Genomic DNA, 27,206 nt, shown 5'->3' on the forward strand with positions numbered 1-27,206 from the left:
CTTTCTGCTTTCCCTTTTTTGCTTAGAACTGGGTTTCCATCTGAGCTCTTGATGTTCATACAAGTGGTTCTCTTATCTCCAAAGGTCTCTTTAATTTTCCTGTAGGCAGTATCTATCTTACCCCTAGTGAGATAAGCCTCTACATCCTTACATTTGTCCTCTAGTCATCCCTGCTTAGCCGTTTTGCACTTCCTGTCGATCTCATTTTTGAGACGTTTGTATTTCTTTTCGCTTGCTTTATTTACTGCATTTTTATATTTTCTCCTTTCATCAATTAAATTCAATATTTCTTCTGTTACCCAAGGATTTCTACTAGCCCTTGTCTTATTACCTACTGATCCTCTGCTGCCCTCACTATTTCATCCCTCAAAGCTACCCGTTCTTCTTCTACTGTATTTCTTTCCCCCATTCCTGTCAATTGTTCCCCTATGCTCTCCCTGAAACTCTGTACAATGGTTCTTTCAGTTTATCCAGGTCCCATCTCCTTAAATTCCCACCTTTTTGCAGTTTCTTCAGTTTTAATCCACAGGTCAAAACCAATAGATTGTGGTCAGAGTCCACATCTGCCCCTGGAAATGTCTTACAATTTTAAACCTGGTTCCTAAATCTCTGTCTTACCATTATATGATCTATATGAAACCTGTCAGTATCTCCAGGCTTCTTCCATGTATACAGCCTTCTTTTATGATTCTTGAACCAAGTGTTAGATATGATTAAGTTGTTCTCTGTGCAAAATTCTACCAGGCGGCTTCCTCTTTCATTTCTTAGCCCCAATCCATATTCACCTACTACGTTTCCTTCTCTCCCTTTTCCTACTGACGAATTCCAGTCACCCATGACTATTAAATTTTCGTCTCCCTTCACTACCTGAATAATTTATTTTATCTCATCATACATTTCATCAATTTCTTCGTCATCTGCGGAGCTAGTTGTCATATAAACTTGTACTATTGTAGTAGGCGTGGGATTTGTGTCTATCTTGGCCACAATAATGCGTTCACTATGCTGTTTGTAGTAGCTTACCCGTACTCATATTTTTTTTCTTTATTAAACATACACCTGCATTACGCCTATTTGCTTTTGTATTTATAACCCTGTATTCACCTGACCAAAAGTCTTGTTCCTCCTGCCACCGAACTTCACTAATTCCCACTATATCTAACTTTAACCTATCCATTTCCCTTTTTAAATTTTCTAACATACCTGCCCGATTAAGGGATCTGACATTCCATGCTCCGATCCGTAGGACGCCAGTTTTGTTTCTCCTGATAACGACGTCCTCTTGAGTAGCCCCGCCCAGAGATCCGAATGGGGGACTATTTTACCTCCGGAATATTTTACCCAAGAGGACGCCATCATCATTTAATCATACAGTAAAGCAGCATTCCCTCGGGAAAAATTACGGCTGTAGTTTCCCCTTGCTTTCAGCCGTTCGCAGTACCACAACAGCAAGGCCATTTTGGTTAGTGTTACAAGGCCAGATCAGTCAATCATCCAGACTGTTGCCCCTGCAACTACTGAAAAGGCTGCTGCCCCTCTTCAGGAACCACACGTTTGTCTGGCCTCTCAACAGATACCCCTCCGTTGTGGTTGCACCTACGGTACGGCTATCTGTATCGTTGAGGCACGCAAGCCTCCCCACCAACGGCAAGGTCCATGGTTCATGGAGGGTATCAGCTTCATGATTCCGTAATGTGTCTTCATGTCGCAAAAAGATAGGCTGAAAATGTTCACAAATTTGTGTTTTTACATCTTCAGAAACCTTTTGATGTTTCTATTCGATTTCGGATGTCTCAGCAGTTAAATCTTCACGTGTTTGTTCAACTGGCTGTACTATTGTATTAAATTTTGTTTTGGAGCCGTTGTCCCATTTGATTAGCTTTTTGAATTAACAGCAATAACAATGCATGTGTGTCTGAAACATGTCCCAACGCGCTTTTTGGCAATGCAGTCACACTGGCAATACTCATATATCGAAAAACAGAAAGTAAACTGACAAGGGAATGGTCAGACTTGTCATGCCGAAACATGTATTGCTTTTTTTAGCACTGTTATTTAACTGTGCAAAAGGTCAGTATGCAAAATTGTAGCTGCTGACATGACTGGAAGTCACCTAAAAAAAATCACGAACACGGCTGTGTTTCCTGCTTGGCGCTCGCAGTGACGGCTGGCCACGCCTGGAAATGGCGAGTCGCGAGCGTTGTGCGCATGGTCGGCAAGTGCGGCCGTCTTATCGCGGCGTTCACTAAAGAGGAGTACCGCTTCACTGTTTTGGTGGAACGGGGAAACGAATATTCGTTTCTGTGGCATGCACGTCCTTTCAATTTCTGATACGTATTTCGAGACATACCGTCCTGAAACTGGTTAGAGATGTGAAAGACGTTCTGTACATGTTCATCTATACTCCGCAAGCCACTTTACGGTGAGCATTCAATCTCCCCTCACAGGTGATGGCGAACCCTGTAAATGTTTTGCTGCTTTCCATGGAGATATACCACAGACGCCAAATGAAGCAATCAACAGAAAACACGCGTGAAGACTATGTGTTGTGCGATATGGTTGTTAAACTTCTAGACGAGCACGTAAATGGCTCAGACATGTGGCTAGAAACAACTGAAACACTCGATATTGCAGACTGTGAATCTACAGACGGCGAAGCCACCGACGAATGTTGCACTCATGAAGAATCTTCGAGTGATAGTGCCACGTACCATCATCAATTATCTCCTAAAGTAACACCAGCAACTACAATTACCTTATAAGACAAAGAAAAAGCGGTGACGTAATGGTTGAACGAAAGTGGTAAGAAACCCCTACGTGTCAGTACTGTTCAAAATAAGTATCGCTTTGTCCGTTCTGAACTTGAATTGTATAGATGGAAAAAGGAAGTCGCTGGACGACGTAAGAGTCGACTGGAAATTGCGACGGAGATAAATGCGCGACTTTTTGAGCTATTTACCGATGCCAGACAACAGTCATTTAGTGTCAGCGATACAACTTTGCGTGATTGGGCGTTAGAGATTGCCAACGCGATAGGAGCTAAAGAATTTACAGCTTCTCAAAGTTGGATTAGTCGCTTCAAAAATCACATAAAATTATGACAAGAAAAATAACAAAATTTGTATCGAGAAACAGGTCGGAAAATGAAGTGACACAAATCGAAATGATAGAAGCTTTTCTTACGAATGCAAAAAATAAGATCGCTATTTTTAGTGAATCGTACGTGTACAATGCCGATCTATCAGGTTTTAAAAAAGAAATGTGTGCGAAAAGAACACTGTCATTCAAAGAGGAAAAACATATTGAGACGATTGCGCAGTCCACGACTGCACTCACCCATTCATACACCATAATGCCCATAATTAGTCTGGATGGTTCATTGCTTCCTAAACTATATGTGTGTCTTCAAGAACAAACTGGACGTTTTGGACCACGTGTCAAAAGAACTATGTTCTACGCAAACACTCTTGTGGTAGACGCATCGAAGTCTGGAAAAATGGGAAATGAAAACGTTACACTTTTCATGCGTCATACTTTTCTTCCGATCTGCGGGAACAAATCTCTTCTCCTTCTATATTCGTGGTCAGGTCATAAAAGGTCTGATTCATTAAAAGCTGCATTTCGAGCCCAACTTGACAAAGAAGTAGAGATACTTCAGATTCCACCCGGCACGACGAACGTAATTCAACCTTTAGACAGAGAATTTTTCCGTCAGTGGAAGGCATTTTACAGAAAACTAACAGAGAAAATTATTGTGTGCAGACCACTGCAATTTTCTGTCTGTCACAGTGACAATATTCTCAAGCTGCAATCAGTAGTACATTATCAATTTTCCTCCCCACGCTTTCAGAATTTGATTAAATATGCGTGGCACTCCTCGAAATATACTGATACTAGGCCTGATTCATTCCTAACACAAGCCCAGTTTTGTCTACGGACATCTAACAACGTCTGTGATTCGCAGGGCTGTCATATGTCGTCTTTGCTTGTATGTTCTTGGTGCACAAAAAACCTATGTTTTGAACATTGTATCAATATTTCGCATTTTTGCGGTAATTACAAGAAATAAAATTTGGACGTGTTCTAAACCGTATATTTATTTGTGTCTATTTCATAGCTATTTGGAAAAAAATGTTGTAGATAACATATCAGCCATATTTGTTAACGAATGTTTAATTATCATACGATCACTTTCACTGGGGGAATCAGCTCTCTCACTGCTGTGGCAAGAGAGCGGCGATTAGCTAACACCACCTTGTCCCTAGATGGCGTTGGTATAACGTAGCGAGAGAGGTCAGGGTTGTACAAGAGGCGGAAACCATGCGACAATAATGTCTTACTTCATAAAATTGTTTACATACTTCCAGGTCATGTCAGCAGCTAAAATTCTGCATACAGACTTCTTGCAATGTTAACTCACAGTGGTAAAAAAAGCAACACAGGTTTCGACATGACAAGTCTGACCATTCCCTTGCGAGTAAACTGAGAAACGGGTAATGACACAAAACCTAAATCTATGGAATTTGCACGATTTCGTTCTATTATTCCGCATTACTGAGGCGAAGAGCTACTGATCGATCGATCGACAATACTTCTCTGTTGACTGATTGTTTCCATTTCTACACCGTCATTTACTGCCTGATCCATGTCCCTATACACAATCACCAAATTACTGTCTCGAATATTTATCACTTTGTTACTAGATGGTGCTAACAACATACGCTCGTCGTCACTGCCATTACTCACTTTACTTTCATCCTAATGTAACAGTTGTCACACGGCATAATTGTCACAGTATTTCACACGATAACAACAATTCGAAAAGCAAAAATGGGAAGACACGCTGTTCCCTCAATGGCTGTCAGAATAGCCTCCTCAACATGCTGAATGAGACGCCAGGCATACACACTGAGTGCACCTGGTGTCCTTTCCTGCCCCTTTCCGACATTTTCCTAAGGGATACCCTCATTCACCGTACGTTTGTACTTTTAACGATTAACAGGCCTCTAACATTTTGTGTTGGCATCCTTCTGACGCTAGACAAAACAGGTTTCCCCAAAATAGGTGAAATTCCCGCTGGGTTAGTTTCAGTTTCAGTGAAAGATATCACCTCAGACGTGTTGTTTAGGGGAATCGGTACAACACCCTGGATCCTCCCTGAACCACGTACACCCTATACTGGACGCATGGATCTACAATTGACACGCCACTCGCACTGGAGTGGACGGGTAAAGACAGAGCTTGTGTTTCTGCATAGGAGACAGGATCTTTTGTCTATTTCTGATAAAAAATAGTGCGATCCTAGTTGTATTTTGAGTGCTGAATTGAAAACTGTTTTTGGTTTTTTTCTGTCAGGGATAGTTTATGAGTAATCGCAATTTTATTTCTCTTTTCAGTTTCTGATATAGTGCAGCAAACGTGAGGTGAAATTCGACAAACAAATGCACATCTTTATGATGTTATAAATTCATCACATTAATGGAGGGTGGGATCTAACATATAACACAGTAACATTTGTGTATACACTTTGAAGCATTTATTTGACATAAGAACTTCCAGAAAATTGAAAAACAATGAGCCACTGCCTTGTAATGCACATAACTTTTTTCTCTTGTATCGTGAATCTTTCTTCTCTCGAATGATATTCCAGCAATAATCTGCTAACATAGAAGGTACCCACTTCCCTTCATCGCGCCTTTCTATGGTAGAAATGTCTTTACGGAATCTTTCCCCATGTTCATCCGATACGTCACTACAACTCTCTGTGAAGTAGTCCAGATGAGTGTCCATCATATGTACCTTCAAAGACATATTGCACCCCAAATCCTGATATGCTTTGATCATATCCTTCACCATTGCTTTGTAGTTAGTAGTTCTTCTTCTTCCGAGGAAGTTTTCCGACACCAACTTGAAACAGTCTCATGCAGTTTTTTCTTTATCAGTTAAACATGCTTCAAAATTTGCATCTTTCTGCAGCTCCCTGATTTGTGGGCCCACAAATACACCTTCCTTTATTTTTGCAGCTGAAAGACGGGGGAATTTGGTAGCTAGATATGCAAACCCACAGCCTGTTTGATCCATGGCCTTCACGAATTGTTTCATCAGGCCAAGTTTGATGTGAAGCGGTGGAAGTAGTATATATTCAGGAGCTACCAGACTCCCTCCATACCATGGGAACAGCAAACAACGCTACATTCTCTTTACCTTTCCACCACTGAATTAGTTTGCAGTTTCATGTAGCAGAACAGAAATGTGGTGCCCATTCTTTATCTTGATCTCCTACCTCTACTCCAAAGTAATGTTTGTATGCTTTCTTCGTGACTGAAGAAATTTTCTTCCTATTTCTGGCAAAAGTGAACTTCCCACAGATGTAGCAGAAGTTGTCCGGCTTATATCAACATCCACGACGTGGCATTTCTGCAAATTTAAAAATACCACTTTGGTAATACATCTGTATTAAATTAATAGTAGGGAACTAGAGGAACGCTGATGTGTAAAAACAAGCAGTCGTTTTACCTTCAGCACCAGGCTCAATCAGTTTACACACAGGAACTAAAAAATTCAACCGTCCTCGGAAATATGACAGTTACTTGTCAGCCAAAACACCCACTCGTTAAGACTGACACAAATTGCGGCTAACACCACTGTTGTAAACTCGATGCACCTGCCCCTAGGAGGCGAGAAGCTTTACTGCCGAGGCAGCGACCGGCTGTCGCCGTTCGAGTTAATGAAATGTTTCAGGTGGTCTTAATGACATAGGTGTGGTGGGGGATTATCTAATGATGTCTGATTCTTCCCACCTGCTGTTGCACAAGAAATTATCACGTTCTATCACTACTGGATGCGGCAACATACCGGTATTTCTCTATAACGTCTCTGTGTTTGCCATGAATTGTGAATATACATATATATACATATTACATAAAAAGTATCCCTGACAACGATATTTTGTTTACATATTTCAATTTCCCACGGTAAAATGGTCTAGAAGCACATACTTTAATATCAGAAATAGAACCCATGTCGAACAGTGTTCTCAGCAGCTGCCAATGTGTGACTGTAGTCAGGGCGATTTCCAGCTGCTTACGGACGTCAATCACCTCATCCCGTATTTTAGAACAGCATTCATAATGGAGCTGCATTTTGGCTGCTGCTATGTATTATAAGGAAGTGAACAAATAACTTTAAATTAAGCCCACTGATTATCTTTTAATCTGCTGGGCTAAAAAAACCATGTAACTGAAGCAGATACACAAAAACGAGATTCCTATAAAAGCAACGTAAAACCTGTTTTCTAAAACGTTTTGATGTTAATGACAGTTTTCAGCACATTCGAGAACAAAGTTAATTTACGATAAATGCAGATAATATATAGGGCTACTTCTGTTTAAGGGAAAATTAGATGAAACACAATATGTTAGTTAAAAAATCTGGTACAGTAAGTAAATCGCATACGCCGATTTTCTATAAATTGCTCGTACATTATGGAAAGACAATGGTAGCTTCCGAAAAGTCTCAAAAACGCACCCTTATTGGCGTTGATATACAATAAAATTCATGGATTCTTTGCCTGGACTGTAAACCACAAATGCTGATTTGCTACGAAACAAATTACGTATACAAAACACTCGTACCAGTAACTTCCGAAAATTTACATTTGTAAGCGTCCGAAAATTTTTAAAGTCATGGGTAAAGCAGGCGGTAGCCTTTGACTTATTGGGAGAATACTGGGAAGTGCAACCAGTCTACAAAGGAGATGGCTTACAAATCATTCGCGCGTCTGGTTCTAGAATGTTGCTGAAGTGTTTGGGACACGTACCAAGTGTCACTGACAGGAGGTATTGAATATATGCAGAGAAGGGCAGCACGAACGGTTTTATGTTTGTCTGACCTGTGGGAGAATGTTTAAGTGATGGTGAAGAAACTGAACTGGCAGACTCTTCAAGATAGGTGTTAAATATCTTGAGAATGTCTACCAAAAGAGTTTCAAGACCCGGCTTTAAATGATGACTAGAAATATACTACAACCCTCTACGTATCGCTCACATAGAGATCGTGAGGACAAGATTAGAATAATCATACCAGGCACAGAGGCATTCAAAGACTCATTCTTCCCGCGCTCCATACGTGAATGGAATAGGAAGAAACCCTAATAACTGGTACAGTTGGGCGTGCTCTCTGTCATGCGCTTCGTGGTGGTTTAGGGAGTAAGAATGTAGATGTAGATGTGGAATCTTCTGTGGGTCTAACTCTTATTTCTGTAGGGTACAATATCACATTTTTAATAATTTAACTACTGTAGACCTAAGAAATACAATATTTGCAATTTGCTTCATTTTGTTTAGACACTCACCTTAAAATTACGTCGGTAACTGAACTGTATTATTATACATCTATTTTAGTGCTCGATTTGTCGTTTTTTTGACAGCATGTCATCTGTAAACTAGTCATGAAGAAAATATTGCGCATTTTTGGAGAGCTGTTTCGAGGGTAGAGGTTATGTACGTTTCTGTACTTACATTTTCCGTTCCATTTCATGTCCCTGGTTGGTGTCTCAATCAGCTGCTATTAGTGCATTGCTTTCACTAAGTTTATCACAAATTTCCGCTCACTACTTCACCTCACATGCACTTATACAAAATTTGGCGAAATGTGATCTGAGCAGATACTTCTGACAACACATTCAGTGAAAGTTGTCATGTTATTGTCATTGCTCACTTGTTCATCTTTGGTCTTGTGTTTGTTATGGCGCTGATTTTGAATGTGTATGTGCGTGCGTGTGTGTGTGTGTGTGTGTGAGAGAGAGAGAGAGAGAGAAGTGTGTCGGATGGAGCTCTGAGAGCTTGGAACTTGGAGTTGGGGGGGGGGGGGGGGGGAGAAAGAGAGAGAGAGAGAGAGAGGAGGGGTGGGGAGAGGACTAAGAAAACAGAAGCCTTTCTTTCATGTTATGTTTTTTGTGGGGAGTTACCTTTGTATAGTTCATTGAGTGTTCCAAACAGTGTTTAGTTGCACAGTGTTGTATTTTCACTCAAGACTCTCCTTCCCTGTATTAATGCTTTTTGTATGTGGTAGTTCTCCTCTATTGTGAGTTATTGATAGAGACCACTGCTCTCTCTGAGGACCTTAAGATCAGTCTTCATGTTTCTTGGGTTGTGGTTTTCTTGTATTAGATGGTCTTCAAAAGTGGAGTGTGTACTATCACTTCTTAGGGCTCTGAGGTGTTTGTAGTACCTCGTTTTAAAATTTCTGCATATTTGGCCTATGTAGACCGACTGGCATGAACTGCAGGTTAACTGACATATTCCAGCTTTAGAGAATTTGTCTGTAGAGGTCTTCTTAGATCTTAGATTATTCTGTACTCTGTTATTTGTACGGAATGATATTTGCAGCACTTGTTTCTTCAGTATGTTTTCCACACTGTGTACGTTTTTGTTACTGTATGTTAGTGTGTGCCCTGCTTTACTCTTTGTAGGGTGTTCCTGGTATCCTGTGTTTGGAGCTTGTGCTCTTGGTTCTCTCTTGTGACTGGTGATTTGTTGATGGTTTGTACTCTTTTCATTTGCTTTTTAATTTTGTTGTTCAGTTTATCATTTGTGCGTTGTAACCATTCTCTCTGGCTATTTTTTGTATCGCATTTAGATCCTGTGTGTAGTTGAGTTTTTCCAGTGGAGTTCTGTTGAGCCTGTGTAGCATGTGTCTGAAGCTTGAGAGTTTGTGTGCTTGTGGGTGGTTGGAGTTCATGTGAGTGGTTGTACTTGTGGCTGTAGATTTCCGAAAAACTCCAAAATTATGTTTGTTTTTGTTTCTGTGTATTGTAGTTCTAAGAAAATAAACTTCATATCCTCTTCTGTCTTCAGTGGTGAATTTTACTTTTGGGTGAACTATATTTATGTCACTGTGTAATTGTTTAATTCAGGTATCTGTTTCATCAATCAACCAACTGATGTCATCTACATATTGGTCCCAGTACATAATCTTGTACTATTTTGGATGTATGATTTCATTGAATATTTTGTTTTCAATGTGGTTTAGAAATATGTTTACAAGTTTACCACTGATGGGTGAGCCCATTAGTAGGCCATCTTCTTGCAGATAGAACTCTTCCTTGAAAGTGAAGTAGTTGTGTTCTGTTATAATGTTTAGGGTGGCTTCTGTTTCATCTATGTGTGTACTTGTTATGTCCCCTTGATACTGCAGCTGTTTTTAACAGTGCTGATTGTTTCTTCTACTGGTACATTTGTGTACATGGATGTGATGTCAAAAGATAGAAGGGTTGCTGTTAATGGTATATTTATATATTTTATCTTTTCTATCAGTTCACTGGTATTTTTTTGGTTTCTGTTGTCTGTGAAAGTGTATAATTTCTGTAGTAATATATGTAAGTATCTAGCTAGGTGGTAAGATGATGCATTTTTGAAATTTATTACAGGCCTGTTTGGACAGTTATTTTTATGTGTCTTTGGTAAACTATTGAGGCTGTGTATTTGGGGATTATTTTGTGTCATGTATTTGGCTTGAGTTTCTGTGACGGTGACTCTGAGGGTTTTTAAGAGTTTTTGAATGTTTCTTTGGTACCTCATGGTAGAATCATTGATTAACTTGACGATGTTGTTCTGTTCTATAAATTCTTCTGTTTTCTTGACGCACTCTGCCTCATTCATCAGTACAAGTGTTCTCCCTTTGTCTACTCTGGTGATGATTGCATTATGTTTTTGGAGTTTTTTGTTTAGTTTTATAGGTATATTCTGCTCTGTTGTTTTTGTTATTGAGATGATGTGGGTCTTGTTCTCCTTTATTATGTGTTTTATCTCTTCTGCTACAAGTTCCCGTGTCAAGTAGACATTGAAATTTGAGTTCTTCAACTTCTCTTCTTGCTTTATTATGTATTCTGTTTCTGTGATCATGTTTTCTATGATTTTGTGTGACAGGTTTGTGTTTGTTGTGTTTAGGCCCCTTTTCAAGTAATTCTCTTTCTTCTTTTGTTAATACTATGTCAGTTAAACTGGCAGTATCTCTCCATCAGAAAGAAATGTATTCTATTTCACTAAGCAAGATTCACATGTCGCTTACGTCGTCGCTAACTCTTCGCAACTTACTTTATCAAATATAATTTGTCTTTCTCTGGCCTCTCTTTTCTAAGTCAATACTCTTTCCATACGTTACACCCAAATACAAGCTTCATTTCTTCCTTGGTAGTCTGATTCTTCGCACTGTAGTGTCTATCAAAGTCATGTATTCTATTATGTGAAAGAGTACTTCAACAAACAATACTAAAGTCTGTTCCTGAGGAATGTGCTATAAATAGAAATAAGGACCTACAAACTATGAAGCGAAGTCCTCGAAAAATTCTGACATAATTTATTTCTGGCGTTCATTACTCAGTGAAAATTTTCTAGAGCGAAGAACATCTGCAAGTAGTTCATCTCGTTCCTAGCTTTCTCTCTCTCTTTCTCTCTCTCTCTCTCTCTCTCTCTTTTGAACTTACGAAAATTAATGGATTTAACTGAGTGAGTCAGTTATTCTTTTACCTCTTTTAACTGAACGAGTTAGTGCCTCTCTTTTCCAACTCTGACTATGAATGCATGAATTTACAAAAGCTGCTTTAATTGTACAACGCATCTTAACTCCTCTGTGAAAGAAATAGCGTATTTCTTGCTAAATTCTACAAAATCCCACTATGTATCGAACACTGAAGTAACAGGAGTTCGTGAAAGCACATTAGAGAGACAGCTATCTTCAAATTCGGTACTTAACTGTAGCAGAGTATCAAATTAAATTAAAATTGTTGCAGTACCCGTTAAGTAGACAAAAATTGGCATCTACCGTTAGATTTCTGAGGTTACATAACGACAGTCGACATGAAGTGTACCAACATATACCTACATGCATCGATCACAAGTATGGTAACGACGCTCACATTCCGACCGAAAAGCTATACATTCGTGAAGTCGATCCCAAATTATTGCAATTATAAATATCTGCACAAGAAATTATATTGGATTTTACTATAAAACTCTTCGGGTGCTATTCATAGTTGTGATCAGAACTGTCATCAGAACTCCAGTGCGATGTCGTATATTTTCCCTAATGCAAATGGGTCCCTCATTATTGCAGTTCTCTCGTAAACCATTACTGCACAAAAAATGTTGTACAGGGTTTCTGTAGATCTCTTGTGGAGCTCTTCAGAATTGTGAACATAATTTTACTTTCGCAAATCTGCAATTTTTTTCGGCATTAAAATTTTGCCGATTACTAGTGTTTTCTTCGCGAAATTCCCCAGTACTATTCAGATTTAGTACAGAGAACCCTAAGACTGTGGCATACCTACCAATAACTCTGAAAAAATTGTATCTCTCCAAAGGTGGGTGGCAACTTCACAGCTATTCAACTATTCAAGATTGTGATCATATTTTTTTTTTCGAAAAATTCCACAGTAATATTAAAAACTTTTACAGAGAACCCCAGAACTGTAGCATACCTATCAAGAGCTCTTAAAAAAAGTATATTTCTCGAAAGTCTGGTGCCAACTTCACATGACATTGGAAATGGATCCCCCATTATTGCAGTTATCTCAAAACCCATTACCTGCGAAAAGAAATGTCATTAGGGTTTTTTATACAACTCTTAGGGAGCTATTCAGAATTGTGAGTACTAACGTTTTTCGCAAATCTGGAAATTAATTTTTTGTACAATATTAAAATTTTCCTAAGTATTATTGTTTTCTTGGCGAAATTCGGCCTGTTAAAAATTTCGTACAGAGAAGTGCAGAACTACGGCACCCACCAGGGTAGCCGGGAGCGCTAACATGCTGTTTCCTGGACTCAGGTAGGCCCGCCGGCCCCGGATCGAAACCGCCCGGCGGACTAACGACGAGGGCCGGTGCGCCAGCCAGCCTGGATGTGGTTTTTAGGCGGTTTTCCGCATCCCACGAGGTGAATACCGGGCTGGTCCCCACGTTCCGCCTCAGTTACACGACCCGCAGACATCTGAAAAACGTTCACACTATTCCATGGCTTACACTAGATGCAGACAGTTGGGATACACTAATTCTGTCCCAGGGGGTTCGGGGTGGCGACAGAAAGGTCATCCAGCCACCCCTTAAAATTAACATGCTATGTCCGTTTAACCATAATAGCAGACCCTGGAAGTCGTGATTAATGCTTGGAATGAGGAGAGAGAAGAAATTGCAGAACCGTGGCACACCTATCAAGAAATCCGGAAAACATGTATATTTCTTGAAAGTCGGTTCTCAACCAGACTGCCAGTGGATAGCGTCTGCCTGGTAGTGGTGGGTGACGACATTGTGCCGAGTCGTGACTGCCGATGTGGTCTTCTGTCGGCTGCTGCAACCGACCAGCGTTCCAGGTGCTCTGGATTGCGGAAGCGAGACATCAGCGCACTGCGGTAGGTGTAATACCCATCTTGACAGCTACACTTCATCTCAAGTGGTCGTTGAGTTGTGTACCTCCGTTGCCAAGAGCATTGTCTGCAAAAATCACGGCTACAAGACTGAGTTCTGATCCGATACACAATTTTAATCCATCAGGGAGTTTGAAAATGGCACTTTCTCAGCTGCTGAGTGACAGATTCATTCCGTGGAAATCACTGTTTTTCGGTTGGTGTCCAGGTGGGCCCAGGGGGGGGGGAGGGGCTGAGGATCAATGAGTATGACTGTTTACCTCATGCCTCCCTAGTGAAAGAGTGTAATGAGTTTGCTAGCCCACAAAAAGAATCCACGTGTATCGGAATTCGAAATATTTTGAGAATTGAATATTTCAATTCGATCACCAGGATACTGCACCGAACCTGAATCCAAAGTAATTATAGAGAATTTCTTGTTAGTAATGTAATGAGCAGTGAAGTTAAGACCTAGATTTCACTGGACAGACGGTATGTAGTTTCAGATTTGCAGCAGCTGCTTCTTAGAGTGATAGGCTGCAGTCCATAGACAGCTAATAAAAATACACTCCTGGAAATTGAAATAAGAACACCGTGAATTCATTGTCCCAGGAAGGGGAAACTTTATTGACACATTCCTGGGGTCAGATACATCACATGATCACACTGACAGAACCACAGGCACATAGACACAGGCAACAGAGCATGCACAATGTCGGCACTAGTACAGTGTATATCCACCTTTCGCAGCAATGCAGGCTGCTATTCTCCCATGGAGACGATCGTAGAGATGCTGGATGTAGTCCTGTGGAACGGCTTGCCATGCCATTTCCACCTGGCGCCTCAGTTGGACCAGCGTTCGTGCTGGACGTGCAGACCGCGTGAGACGACGCTTCATCCAGTCTCAAACATGCTCAATGGGGGACAGATCCGGAGATCTTGCTGGCCAGGGTAGTTGACTTACACCTTCTAGAGCACGTTGGGTGGCACGGGATACATGCGGACGTGCATTGTCCTGTTGGAACAGCAAGTTCCCTTGCCGGTCTAGGAATGGTAGAACGATGGGTTCGATGACGGTTTGGATGTACCGTGCACTATTCAGTGTCCCCTCGACGATCACCAGTGGTGTACGGCCAGTGTAGGAGATCGCTCCCCACACCATGATGCCGGGTGTTGGCCCTGTGTGCCTTGGTCGTATGAAGTCCTGATTGTGGCGCTCACCTGCACGGCGCCAAACACGCATACGACCATCATTGGCACCAAGGCAGAAGCGACTCTCATCGCTGAAGACGACACGTCTCCATTCGTCCCTCCATTCACGCCTGTCGCGACACCACTGGAGGCGGGCTGCACGATGTTGGGGCGTGAGCGGAAGACGGCCTAACGGTGTGCGGGACCGTAGCCCAGCTTCATGGAGACGGTTGCGAATGGTCCTCGCCGATACCCCAGGAGCAACAGTGTCCCTAATTTGCTGGGAAGTGGCGGTGCGGTCCCCTACGGCACTACGTGGGATCCTACGGTCTTGGCGTGCATCCGTGCGTCGCTGCGGTCCGGTCCCAGGTCGACGGGCACGTGCACCTTCCGCCGACCACTGGCGACAACATCGACGTACTGTGGAGACCTCACGCCCCACGTGTTGAGCAATTCGGCGGTACGTCCACCCGGCCTCCCGCATGCCCACTATACGCCCTCGCTCAAAGTCCGTCAACTGCACATACGGTTCACGTCCACGCTGTCGCGGCATGCTACCAGTGTTAAAGACTGCGATGGAGCTCCGTATGCCACGGCAAACTGGCTGACACTGACGGCGGCGGTGCACAAATGCTGCGCAGCTAGCGCCATTCGACGGCCAACACCGCGGTTCCTGGTGTGTCCGCTGTGCCGTGCGTGTGATCATTGCTTGTACAGCCCTCTCGCAGTGTCCGGAGCAAGTATGGTGGGTCTGACACACCGGTGTCAATGTGTTCTTTTTTCCATTTCCAGGAGTGTATGTATCCCTATTCTTTACAAATATGTACCGTATTATACGCTGGGAGGCTGGAGTTACTACATACGTACACAAAAGCTTGCAGATATCTGTCTAATCAAAATCATCCATCTGGCACCCTCTCTCTCACTGACGTGATATTACAAGAAAACCAGACACCAACTGCTACAGTGTGAACTACTCTCGTGAAATGGCTTTTGTTTTACTTACACGGTGAATAGTCTCCGAGCTGTGCTTCTTTCCACAAATAAAGACATAACCAATCCCATCTTTGTGAAATGTAATCCGATTCACAACAGATTATTTACATTAACAGTAAAACTCTCTTGTACTGATTTTCTTTCACTTTAAGACTTCCACTGGATTTTAAAGGGACAGAAGCGGCCTGTAACCTAATTAACGAAAGAAACACGTTTTTCATTACTTACGCTGTACTGACGTCTAGAACGAAACAATATTCATTTACAAATATTTTTCTCTCTTTACAAATTCCAACGATCTTTCTTGCATTCCATCAACGTTTTAGCATTTCATTTTTTGTCTACTGTTATTTCATCCCCCCCCCCCCTTCCTCACCGCCCCATACGGATTGGGGCCGCAGGAGGGGGGGGCTGTCAGCGGTAGAACGCTCTTTAGCCAAGAGCGTTCTTGAAGATTTAACAAAGAAGAGAGATAAAAAGAATATCAAGACTCTTTTCATTTTAAATTTAAAAAATTAATGAGGACAGCTGAAAGGACGAAAAATACACTCCTGGAAATGGAAAAAAGAACACATTGACACCGGTGTGTCAGACCCACCATACTTGCTCAGGACACTGCGAGAGGGCTGTACAAGCAATGATCACACGGACGGCACAGCGGACACACCAGGAACCGCGGTGTTGGCCGTCGAATGGCGCTAGCTGCGCAGCATTTGTGCACCGCCGCCGTCAGTGTCAGCCAGTTTGCCGTGGCATACGGAGCTCCATCGCACTCTTTAACAATGGTAGCATGCCGCGACAGCGTGGACGTGAACCGTATGTGCAGTTGACGGACTTTGAGCGAGGGCGTATAGTGGGCATGCGGGAGGCCGGGTGGACGTACCGCCGAATTGCTCAACACGTGGGGCGTGAGGTCTCCACAGTACATCGATGTTGTCGCCAGTGGTCGGCGGAAGGTGCACGTGCCCGTCGACCTGGGACCGGACCGCAGCGACGCACGGATGCACGCCAAGACCGTAGGATCCTACACAGTGCCGTAGGGGACCGCACCGCCACTTCCCAGCAAATTAGGGACACTGTTGCTCCTGGGGTATCGGCGAGGACCATTCGCAACCGTCTCCATGAAGGTGGGCTACGGTCCCGCACACCGTTAGGCCGTCTTCCGCTCACGCCCCAACATCGTGCAGCCCGCCTCCAGTGGTGTCGCGACAGGCGTGAATGGAGGGACGAATGGAGACGTGTCGTCTTCAGCGATGAGAGTCGCTTCTGACTTGGTGCCAATGATGATCGTATGCGTGTTTGGCGCCGTGCAGGTGAGCGCCACAATCAGGACTGCATACGACCGAGGCACACAGGGCCAATACCCGGCATCATGGTGTGGGGAGCGATCTCCTACACTGGCCGTACACCACTGGTGATCGTCGAGGGGACACTGAATAGTGCACGGTACATCCAAACCGTCATCGAACCCATCGTTCTACCATTCCTAGACCGGCAAGGGAACTTGCTGTTCCAACAGGACAATGCACGTCCGCATGTATCCCGTGCCACCCAACGTGCTCTAGAAGGTCTAAGTCAACTACCCTGGCCAGCAAGATCTCCGGATCTGTCCCCCATTGAGCATGTTTGGGACTGGATGAAGCGTCGTCTCACGCGGTCTGCACGTCCAGCACGAACGCTGGTCCAACTGAGGCGCCAGGTGGAAATGGCATGGCAAGCCGTTCCACAGGACTACATCCAGCATCTCTACGATCGTCTCCATGGGAGAATAGCAGCCTGCATTGCTGCGAAAGGTGGATATACACTGTACTAGTGCCGACATTGTGCATGCTCTGTTGCCTGTGTCTATGTGCCTGTGGTTCTGTCAGTGTGATCATGTGATGTATCTGACCCCAGGAATGTGTCAATAAAGTTTCCCCTTCCTGGGACAATGAATTCACGGTGTTCTTATTTCAATTTCCAGGAGTGTATATAGAAAGTAAAACACGTAAATACAGTGTGGTGATATTCTTAATATAAAAAAGCAGTGTACTTTCGCTTAACAACTGAAGGACCAGCACTGAGTACGAGGAGTGTTGTGGGAGGAGAGAATGGAAGCAGCAAGGGTGCAGCTAAAGAGATATGAGTCTATTAGGTGGTTCTTTCCGTCCCTTTACGACGGACCTGCACCTACCTGCGAACCTTGTCTCAGCAGATCATCAGTAGGAAAGCCGAGTGAAACCTGTGTTGGTTAGGTTAGTGTTGTTTAACGTCCCGTCGACAACGAGGTCATTAGAGACGGAGCGCAAGCTCGGGTTAGGGAAGGATGGGAAAGGATATCGGCCGTGCCCTTTCAAAGGAACCATCCCGGCATTTGCCTGAAACGATTTAGGGAAATCACGGAAAACCTAAATCAGGATGGCCGGAGACGGGATTGAACCGTCGTCCTCCCGAGTGAAACCTACTGTATTTCGACGTGACCCAGGCTGCAATTTAAATCACTAATCTACGTTTCGGGAGAAAGTTTTCACACAAATGAAAGGTTGGAAATTTAGTCCTCAATTAATATATTCTGAAACTTGGGTGAACAATTATCACTGCCAAGCCCGTGCTAGTCTTAACACAGTCACTCATAATCCCTTTCACTCACGTTAGCAAGTGTATGGTGTTGCATTTCCCGAAAACGTAATAGCTACAAAAATACTGATTGTTTTTGATTGATAATGCTCGCCAAATATTAAGTCTGTCGGTACCAAATGCAGTCACAGTTTTTTTAGCCACCGACCTGCTCAATACGCCACGCGTAATATATGTCTTTTCTCATCACAAAATTCACTTAAAAATTCCGAAATTTCTACACGCCCTTCGGAATAATTATGCAGTCACTTTACCACACTTTTGATGTATGAAACACTGCTAGATCCAGCAACTTATCGTTTCCGTCGGAACTACCACTACACACGTACGAACTGTTTCATGGCTAGTCTCCGACTCTTCTCTAGAATACTCTCTTTACTCAACAGCCAATAGCAAAACAACATTCTCCCTCGTCAATCCGCGCTTTTCATCAATAACCAATCGCAAAATAGTAAACCTAACGACTGCACTTTTTACCGACGTAATTATCTAATATGCTGAAGTTTTGCTTATGCATAAAGTTATTTACTGTTGTTATTTACACCTGAATTAACTTTCCCTTAACCATAAACTTACTTCACAAAACTATTCTACAAAAATCCCTTTTGTCCATATCCATACTTCTTCGAAATGTTTCAACACTAAATCCCACTACATAAATCGTTAAACAATTATCTTTATATTAACCTTAGTCCACACTCGCGCATCATTCATACTGCTAAAACACATTTATAACATTTTACATACACAAAAAGAAATAATAACACTTTATGAAAATACTAGAACAGTTTATGAAAAACATTCTATTACTTTAGTGCACTCTAGCGGGCGTAATGGAAACTAAAATCACAGTCGTCCTATCCAATATTGTCCTCTATCGGCTGATACATAAACTACGTGCGCGTCCAGTCTCACGTCACCATCTGTCACTCTCCAGCTCTGAGACACATCTCCCACTTAACCGCCTCCAAGGCAGGATCGTTATACGGCGCTACGTCTCAGTGGGGAAGCTATGGAAATGAAATGTAGGAACGATAGACACAAGGTGAGAACAGCACAGTGTATTACTATTTATTTCATCCCCTCCCACGTCACGTAGGCGGGGGGGGGGGGGGGGCTGGTAGCAGTACAGGCAACCCGCTCTTCAGCCTGTACACTACTTAATGCTAACTTAGATGCTAGAACAAAAGAATACGGAGACATACGTAAAAGCTGACAGCTATGGGAGAAATATAAAAAAATATATTGCTGCCTTCATGAATTGTTTAAAAACAGTGATGTGGACAGACAGCGCAGTTGAAAACATTTGAGAAACAGTATTTCATTTTCTACGAAATCATTTCAATGTACAAACCTATCATTGTTCTGGAAGAGTCCAGAACACATTTTCTCCATCAAGAAAACTGAAAATTAATAATAATGTTATTGTTCATATATAAAGGCAAAGAGTCGTTTTATCTCCAAAATCACATAGATGCAGCTTCACATTTTAAATTTTTTTTTCACTCAAACACGTTACTCACGGCGACAGTCCTTTATCTGTCTATCAAGTTCTCTGTATTTGCAACAGAGGGTACTACTCTCATCTGTGATGGAGCGTCTTTCACCTGCTCTCTCTCTCTCTCTCTCTCTCTCTCGCGCGCGCGCGCGTGTATATTATAAACATTTGGTTGGCGCATGAAAAATGAAGAAACAAAAAACTCCTACTCCGTTCTTTTCCTGCATAGTTTTAAAAACATTTTACTGACTTTACATTTCATGCAGGAGCTACGAGAAATTATTTCCATTTCTTTAGAGACAAAAAACACACAGTTTGCGAAACGAAATCCGCGTGAAAAATATACATGAAAAGATATTCCCTTAAAGTTTATTTATGATCCCACTGTGATAGTCATGCGAAGTGAGAGTTCTGCGCACTTTTGATGACCGAGGTAAACTACAGCTATAAATATACGAGAAAGTCAACTAATACCCTACAATGAAACAGCTTACATTCTAAATAACGTAACTATACAACTAAAGTTGTGCCTATAGCCCGGTCTACAGTCATATAAAGATGTTTCGTCGAAATAAAACACTGAAATTTTCTCAAAAATATAGAACAGGGCTATTCGTTTCCAAGAGTGGTGTCCTGTACATCATGCAACGGATAAATGTCGGTGTTTTTGGCAAGATAAGTTTGAAATCGAGCGCTATGCAGCCATTGTTGGAAGAATATGAGTTGCTAAAAGGAGTATTATGGTCTGGTGAATATTTTGCATCATTATGGGGAAATATTAATTCGTATGGCTATGTGTATTTCCTAGGATATCAATTCGAGCGAAACATAACGCCTTTCCTGTGGAGGATGACGTGTCTACCAGTATTATGAGCCTTGTCACATGGCTAAAAGTATCCACAAATACAAAAGAGCATTAGCAAGGTTTCAAAATACTTCTCTGCTCCCCAAAATCCCTGTATGCTACCCAGTTGAACACCTGCGATGCCACCCCGATCATCAAGTTTATTTTTGAGTAATTCAAAAGCACCTTACAACAGCTGTGGGACATACAACAGACATCGTAATTCTAAATATTCGTGAATTATGTGTGCTTCTATAACTCTTTCAGACGCTGCTAAAAGTAGATATCCTAGAGCACAGATAGTGGTCATAATAACATAACACCATAAAACCAATTTCAGCACCATTAATTTCATCGCTGACGTCTACTTGAATAATTAGCTCATTCAACCTGTTGCGATGTGTAGATTCATCGCTCCCCACCCCCGCTAGTAGGATTGCAGTAATTATTAGAGAATTAACGTATGGTTAATACACACAACAATTAACAAATACAAATGTGCATACCTTTATAAATGAGAAGCAATGAACCTGAAAAAGTTACTTGTGTTTCGCAACTGAATGTCCATTCCTCAATCCAGTGTGCAGGGCCTGGTGCTGCTTGTAGGAAATCTTCTTCACTACTATGGAATACTCAAATCCTACACTCGTTGACAATGTTATGTATAATCTGGTGTGGAGCTCTGCAGTCACAGTCTAGGTTGGGCAGCTTGTTCCACTTGTAGAGTGCGCCTTTGAACTGTCATGGCGCATTCGGTTTCAATCCTGGCCAGTCCATGTGTTGTGTGGTAGAGCTTAGCATCTGAGAAGATGCTATGCAGGTACACATTTGTTAGTGCTTCCCACAGACCTTTCCATTCTCCAAGAGGTTTAAAACGTCTGGAAATCATGTCAGAAGCATCTCGCAGGGTAGGGTGCCGTGACTGTAGCCTTTTAAAAGTGGATGGTGCCTACGCATGGATGGATAAGAAGTCCTTAAGATTTTGTTTAGTTCTGTCACAAGTGCAGTTGACCAGCACAAATCATGTGGCATAATACCAGTTAATAACGGGAGCCCGAGAACTGGGGTATATCTGGTAGCGCCTTACATCATGCACATGTCAATATTCAGTTGGGTGTCGACAAGATTTGAATGACGGTTATACATCGAGACAGGACAGCATCCAGAACTTGAGTACACTTAAGAACCCAGAGTGACTGCTGGGAATCCCTAGATAGTTCCCTGTAATTTATGGAGGAGTCTTCAATTTCTGGGCTAGGGCTAGTTTCAGAAGTGGTACACAGCTACTGTGAGAGGTTGTCTAGGAGGGGAAGAATTAGGTCCAGGTAAGGGTTGAACATCGTTCGTGACCAAAATATGTATTTAACGTTTTGAGGATCAATCAAACCAATTAAAAATTTATGTGTAAGCTTTTAGCTATTAATCAAAAAGAACACGTAAGAAAAACAACAACAAGAAGTCTTGAGAGAATTTCATAAATATGTCCTACGCCAATATGTGCTGCAGTGTTTACTTTGCCTTCAAGTAAGACTTTGATACACTGTCAAACCGACCCACATTATCCTGTCAAAAACATAGGAAAACCAAAATGTTGTATATGATTATGAAAATACCTATGTTCAAAAACAACAAATAAGCTTTGCACTTAACAGTAACAGTTAATGAAGGCAATATTTTCAATAATGCAAATCACAGAGGCAAGAAAATTTGTTGCAGTTCCTTGAGAGTTAATTGCTTATCACCAAGTTTCAGTCCCTATAATGAGATACTATGCAATTCTTAGGATACCAAAAATTTTTAGCACAAGGCTATGTGCAGAATAACCATGCAAAAATTGTATACGGTACCTACGCTTCAAGATGACAGCAACAACAAGAAGAATTTGTATGACAAACAATTTGACAGTTCAGCTTATCGCATTTTCTGTTCCACAACACCACTCACCAAAGAAATGAAAACTTACGAAAACAATGACCTTAAAATTTACATTCAGTTGCCCAAAAGGACAAACACGTATTTCAAGGAATACATAATTAAAAAGAACACTAAGGCAGACACAATGTTGCATTTTTTTTATGTGGCCCATGTGAGCACTATTGATCAACAGCGTGGCACGCGACCTCAGAATAACAACCGTCTGTATCAGATGAAGACACCTCCGGAATAATCGAGACAATTCTGCGCATGTCGCTACTAACTGCTGGTATTACCTGGCAAAATAATTATCTTTAAGTTCAACAAATAATTAAATCATAACTGGTTTTTAACCTATCATGAAACTGAACACGATATGGCTAAGAGCGTAATCACATATCAGCATACCAATAATTGGGCATAAAACAAGCCCTCCAGTACTAATAGCAAAAAAACAGTCGGGCTTTATTACCGCACATGTCCAAATCTCACCAAGAAGATAAGTAGTTTCACGCGACAGCCGGAGTTCAGTTTCAAAATAAAGTCCCATGGCCTAACGGTAGCAAGGGACCGCCACACGGGAGGGAAAATCAAGAAGATTAGAATCGACGCACATGTTTTGCAAACGAACTTCGATTACCTTAGCAGACACTGTCTTAAATACCAAGCAATTGGCACTAATCCTTTTCTCCCAGAATAAAAAAGTTAACTAGAAAGCATCAAAGCCATTCACAGCAATAAATGAAGTAACTAAAACAAAAGTCCACAAAGTTATATAAGAGAGTAAAAACACAGCATGTAAAAACACAGCATTACAGAAAATGACAGATTTACTGGTGCTACAATAAGCAGTTGCTAAAATACGTGCAGGCTTCTTGAACTCGTACTCAGCGTACACACGACCGGGGCTGAAGCAAGCAGGAAGAATGAGCCGGTATTTTCAGAGTTCTAATAGCCTCGAAGGCGGATCAGCCGCGTGGGATTAGCCGAGCGGTCTATGGGCGCTGCAGTCATGGACTGTGCGGCTGATCCCGGCGGAGGTTCGAGTCCTCCCTCGGACATGAGTGTGTGTGTTTCTCCTTAGTATAATTTAGGTTAAGTAGTGTGTAAGCTTAGGGACTGATGACCTTAGCTGTTAAGTCCCATAAGATTTCACACACATTTGAGCATTTGAAGGTGGGTCAGGCGTTTAAGCATACGCTGACGCACTGGGGAAGACGATAGAGGGGAACATTTTCAGAACCTCACGCTGAAGCACCTCACCACAGTTCTAGATGCCACGCTTCCATCTTAACCAAGGCGTCACACCCACGTACATCACCACTAGGAATAACTTCGGCCGTCTCGTGTCCGTGTCTCGGACACGCGGCCTCAAGCTGAGTACTTAAGTCATGTCGTCCTATAGAGAAATCGCAAGGCTCAAATCACAATACACCGTGCCTGAAGAGCCCTTCGTGCGCCGCTGCTTGTCGCCGTCCGACTCACTTCTGGCACTCCACTTGTTTCCCTCAAAAGGGCTCGCCCTCCGCTAGAGGCAAAGATGGCATGCGGCAGACGTGCCGCGACCTATCGACACGGTCCGGCTCAAGAAGGTGTTGCTTGAGGGACAGTGTTCGTTACAAGAAGAGGCCTAGATACACTACTGGCCATTAAAATTGCTACACCACGAAGATGACATGCTACAGACGCGAAATTTAACCGACAGGAAGAAGATGCTGTGATATGCAAATGGTTAGCTTTTCAGAGCATTCACACAAGACTGGCGCCGGTGGCGACACCTACAACGTGCTGACATCAGGAAAGTTTCCAACCGATTTCTCATACACAAAGAGCAGTTGACCGGCGTTGCCTGGTGTAACGTTGTTGTGACGCCTCGTGTAAGGAGGAGAAATGCGTACCATCACGTTTCCGACTTTGATAAACGTTGGATTGTAGCCTATCGCGATTGCGGTTTATCGTATCGCGACATTGCTGCTCGCGTTGGTCGAGATCCAATGCCTGTTAGCAGAATATCGAATCGGTGTGTTCAGGAGGATAATTCATAATTCCGCCTCGATCCCAACAGCCTCGTATCACTAGTAGTCGAGATGACAGGCATGTTATTCGCATGGCTGTAACGGATCGTGCAGCCACGTCTCGATCCCTGAGTCAACAGATGGGGACGTCTGCAAGACAACCACCATCTGCAAGAACAGTTCGACGACGTTTGCAGCATCATGGACTATCAGCTCGGAGACCATGGCTGCGGTTACCCTTGACGGTGCATCACAGACAGAAGTCCCTGCGATGGTGTACTCAACGACGAACCTGGGTGCACGAATGGCAATACGTCATTTTTTCCGATGGTTCAAATGGCTCTGAGCACTATGGGACTTAACTTCTGAGGTCATCAGTTCCCATAGAACTTAGAACTACTTAAACCTAACTAACCTAAGGACATCGCACACATCCACGCCCGAGGCACGATTCGAACCTGCGACCGTAGCGGTCGTGCGGTTCCAGACTGTAGCGCCTAGAACCACTAGGCCAACCCGGCTGGCTTCACGTTTTTTTTTTTTTCGGATGAATCCAGGTTCTGTTTACAGCATCATGATGGTCGCATCCGTGTTAAGCGACATCGTGGTGAACCGACATTGGAAGCGTGTATTCGTCATCGCCATACTGGAGTATCACTCGGCGTGATGGTATGGGGTGCCATTGGTTACACGTCTCGGTCACCTCTTGTTCGCATTGACGGCTCTTTGAACAGTGGACGTTACATTTCAGATGTGTTACGACCCGTGGCTCTACCCTTCATTCGATCCCTGCGAAACCCTACATTTCAGCAGGATAACGCACGACCGCATGTTGCAGGTCCTGTACGGGCCTGTCTGGATACAGAAAATGTTCGACAGCTGCCCTGGCCAGCACATTCTCTAGATCTCTCATCAATTGAAAACGTCTGGTTAAGGAGGGCCGAGCAACTGGCTCGTCACAAGACGCCAGTCACTTCTCTTGATGAACTGTGGTATCGTGTTGAAGCTGCATGGCAGCTATACCTGTACACGCCATCCAAGCTCTGTTTGACTCAATGCCCAGGCGTATCAAGGCCGTTATTATGGACAGAGGTGGTTGTTCTGGGTACTGATTTCTCAGGATCTATGCACCCAAATTGCTTGAAAATGTAATCACATGTCAGTTCTAGTATAATATATTTGTCCAATGAATACCCATTTATCATCTGCATTTCTTCTTGGTGTAGCAATTTTAATGGCCAGTAGTGTATTTTGGGTTCAAATTATGATGAAGTACTCTGCCTCTCAGTCTTGCATTCTGTTTCACGGTCGCTATATGATTATTCCTTCTGTCTGCTTCAGTTCCTTGTGCTGTACGGCAATAACCAGGTCGTTGGCATAGCGGAATTTTCTGGACGAAGTATCAGGAATGTCAGACAGGCACATGTTGAACAGTAATGGTGAAAGAACTGATTCTTTGAGCAATCTGTTGCTGAGCTCTCTCTCCATGGTTATCTTGCTTCCAATAATTACCTTGCTGTTAACAAGTCGCGCCGTCATTCCGCAAGATATAATTTGGAGAAGTTTATAGATTGAGCCTTCCATCCAGGCAGCAGTGAAATAAACGGACTCCGAGGACGCTTTTAGTTGCTTTTCGAACCCTGCCTTTATGAAGGACGTAAGAGATAACACTTGCCCGCAGCTGTTGCGTCCCGATCTGTAGCCTGTCTGATCAATTATAATTTCTCTAGGGTACCACTATTTATTCTTAGACCAGTCTTTCAAAGAGCTAATAGCAGCATGTAAGAATGGATATGTGGCAATAGCTTTCTGCCTTGTTTCTTGGCTTCCCATTACCATCGCCTTCTATATCCGGATGGTAGGTAGCCAGTCAGCAGGATGTCAGTACAGAATTCTGCCAACCACTTCTTAGTATATCTTTCCGTATGAATCACGACTTGGAAGAGCAGTTGAACGGAATGGACAGTGTCTTGAAAGGAGGATATAAGATGAACGTCAACAAAAGCAAAACGAGGATAATGGAATGTAGTCAAATTAAGTCGGGTGATGCTGAGGGAATTAGATTAGGAAATGAGACACTTAAAGTAGTAAAGGAGTTTTGCTATTTGGGGAGCAAAATAACCGATGATGGTCGAAGTAGAGAGGATATAAAATGTAGACTGGCAATGGCAAGGAAAGCGTTTCTCAAGAAGAGGAATTTGTTAACATCGAGTATAGATTTAAGTGTCAGGAAGTCGTTTCTGAAAGTATTTGTATGGAGTGTAGCCATGTATGGAAGTGAAACATGGACGATAACTAGTTTGGACAAGAAGAGAATAGAAGCTTTCGAAATGTGGTGCTACAGAAGAATGCTACAGAATAAGGTGGGTAGATCACGTAACTAATGAGGAGGTATTGAATAGGATTGGGGAGAAGAGAAGTTTGTGGCACAACTTGACTAGAAGAAGGGATCGGTTGGTAGGACATGTTTTGAGGCATCAAGGGATCACAAATTTAGCGTTGGAGGGCAGTGTGGAGGGTAAAAATCGTAGAGGGAGACCAAGAGATGAATACACTAAGCAGATTCAGAAGGATGTAGGTTGCAGTAGATACTGGGAGATGAAGAAGCTTGCACAAATAGAGAAGCATGGAGAGCTGCATCAAACCAGTCTCAGGACTGAAGACCACAATAACAACAACATGAATCACGACTTCAGGATGAACGCCATCTCGTCCAAGAGCCTTAACGCTTTCT

The 27,206-nt window shown here is 42.7% G+C and overlaps 1 protein-coding gene across 1 annotated transcript in view; it reads left to right on the plus strand.

Annotated features, from left to right (window-relative positions):
- Positions 1-27,206, plus strand: part of LOC126175495 (cholecystokinin receptor-like) — a 1,200,755-nt gene that overhangs the window by 780,355 nt on the left and 393,194 nt on the right. The gene's annotated exons all lie outside the window — the stretch shown is intronic.

This window comes from Schistocerca cancellata, chromosome 3, assembly GCF_023864275.1.
Source record: "Schistocerca cancellata isolate TAMUIC-IGC-003103 chromosome 3, iqSchCanc2.1, whole genome shotgun sequence".
NCBI classification, from domain to species: domain Eukaryota; kingdom Metazoa; phylum Arthropoda; class Insecta; order Orthoptera; family Acrididae; genus Schistocerca; species Schistocerca cancellata.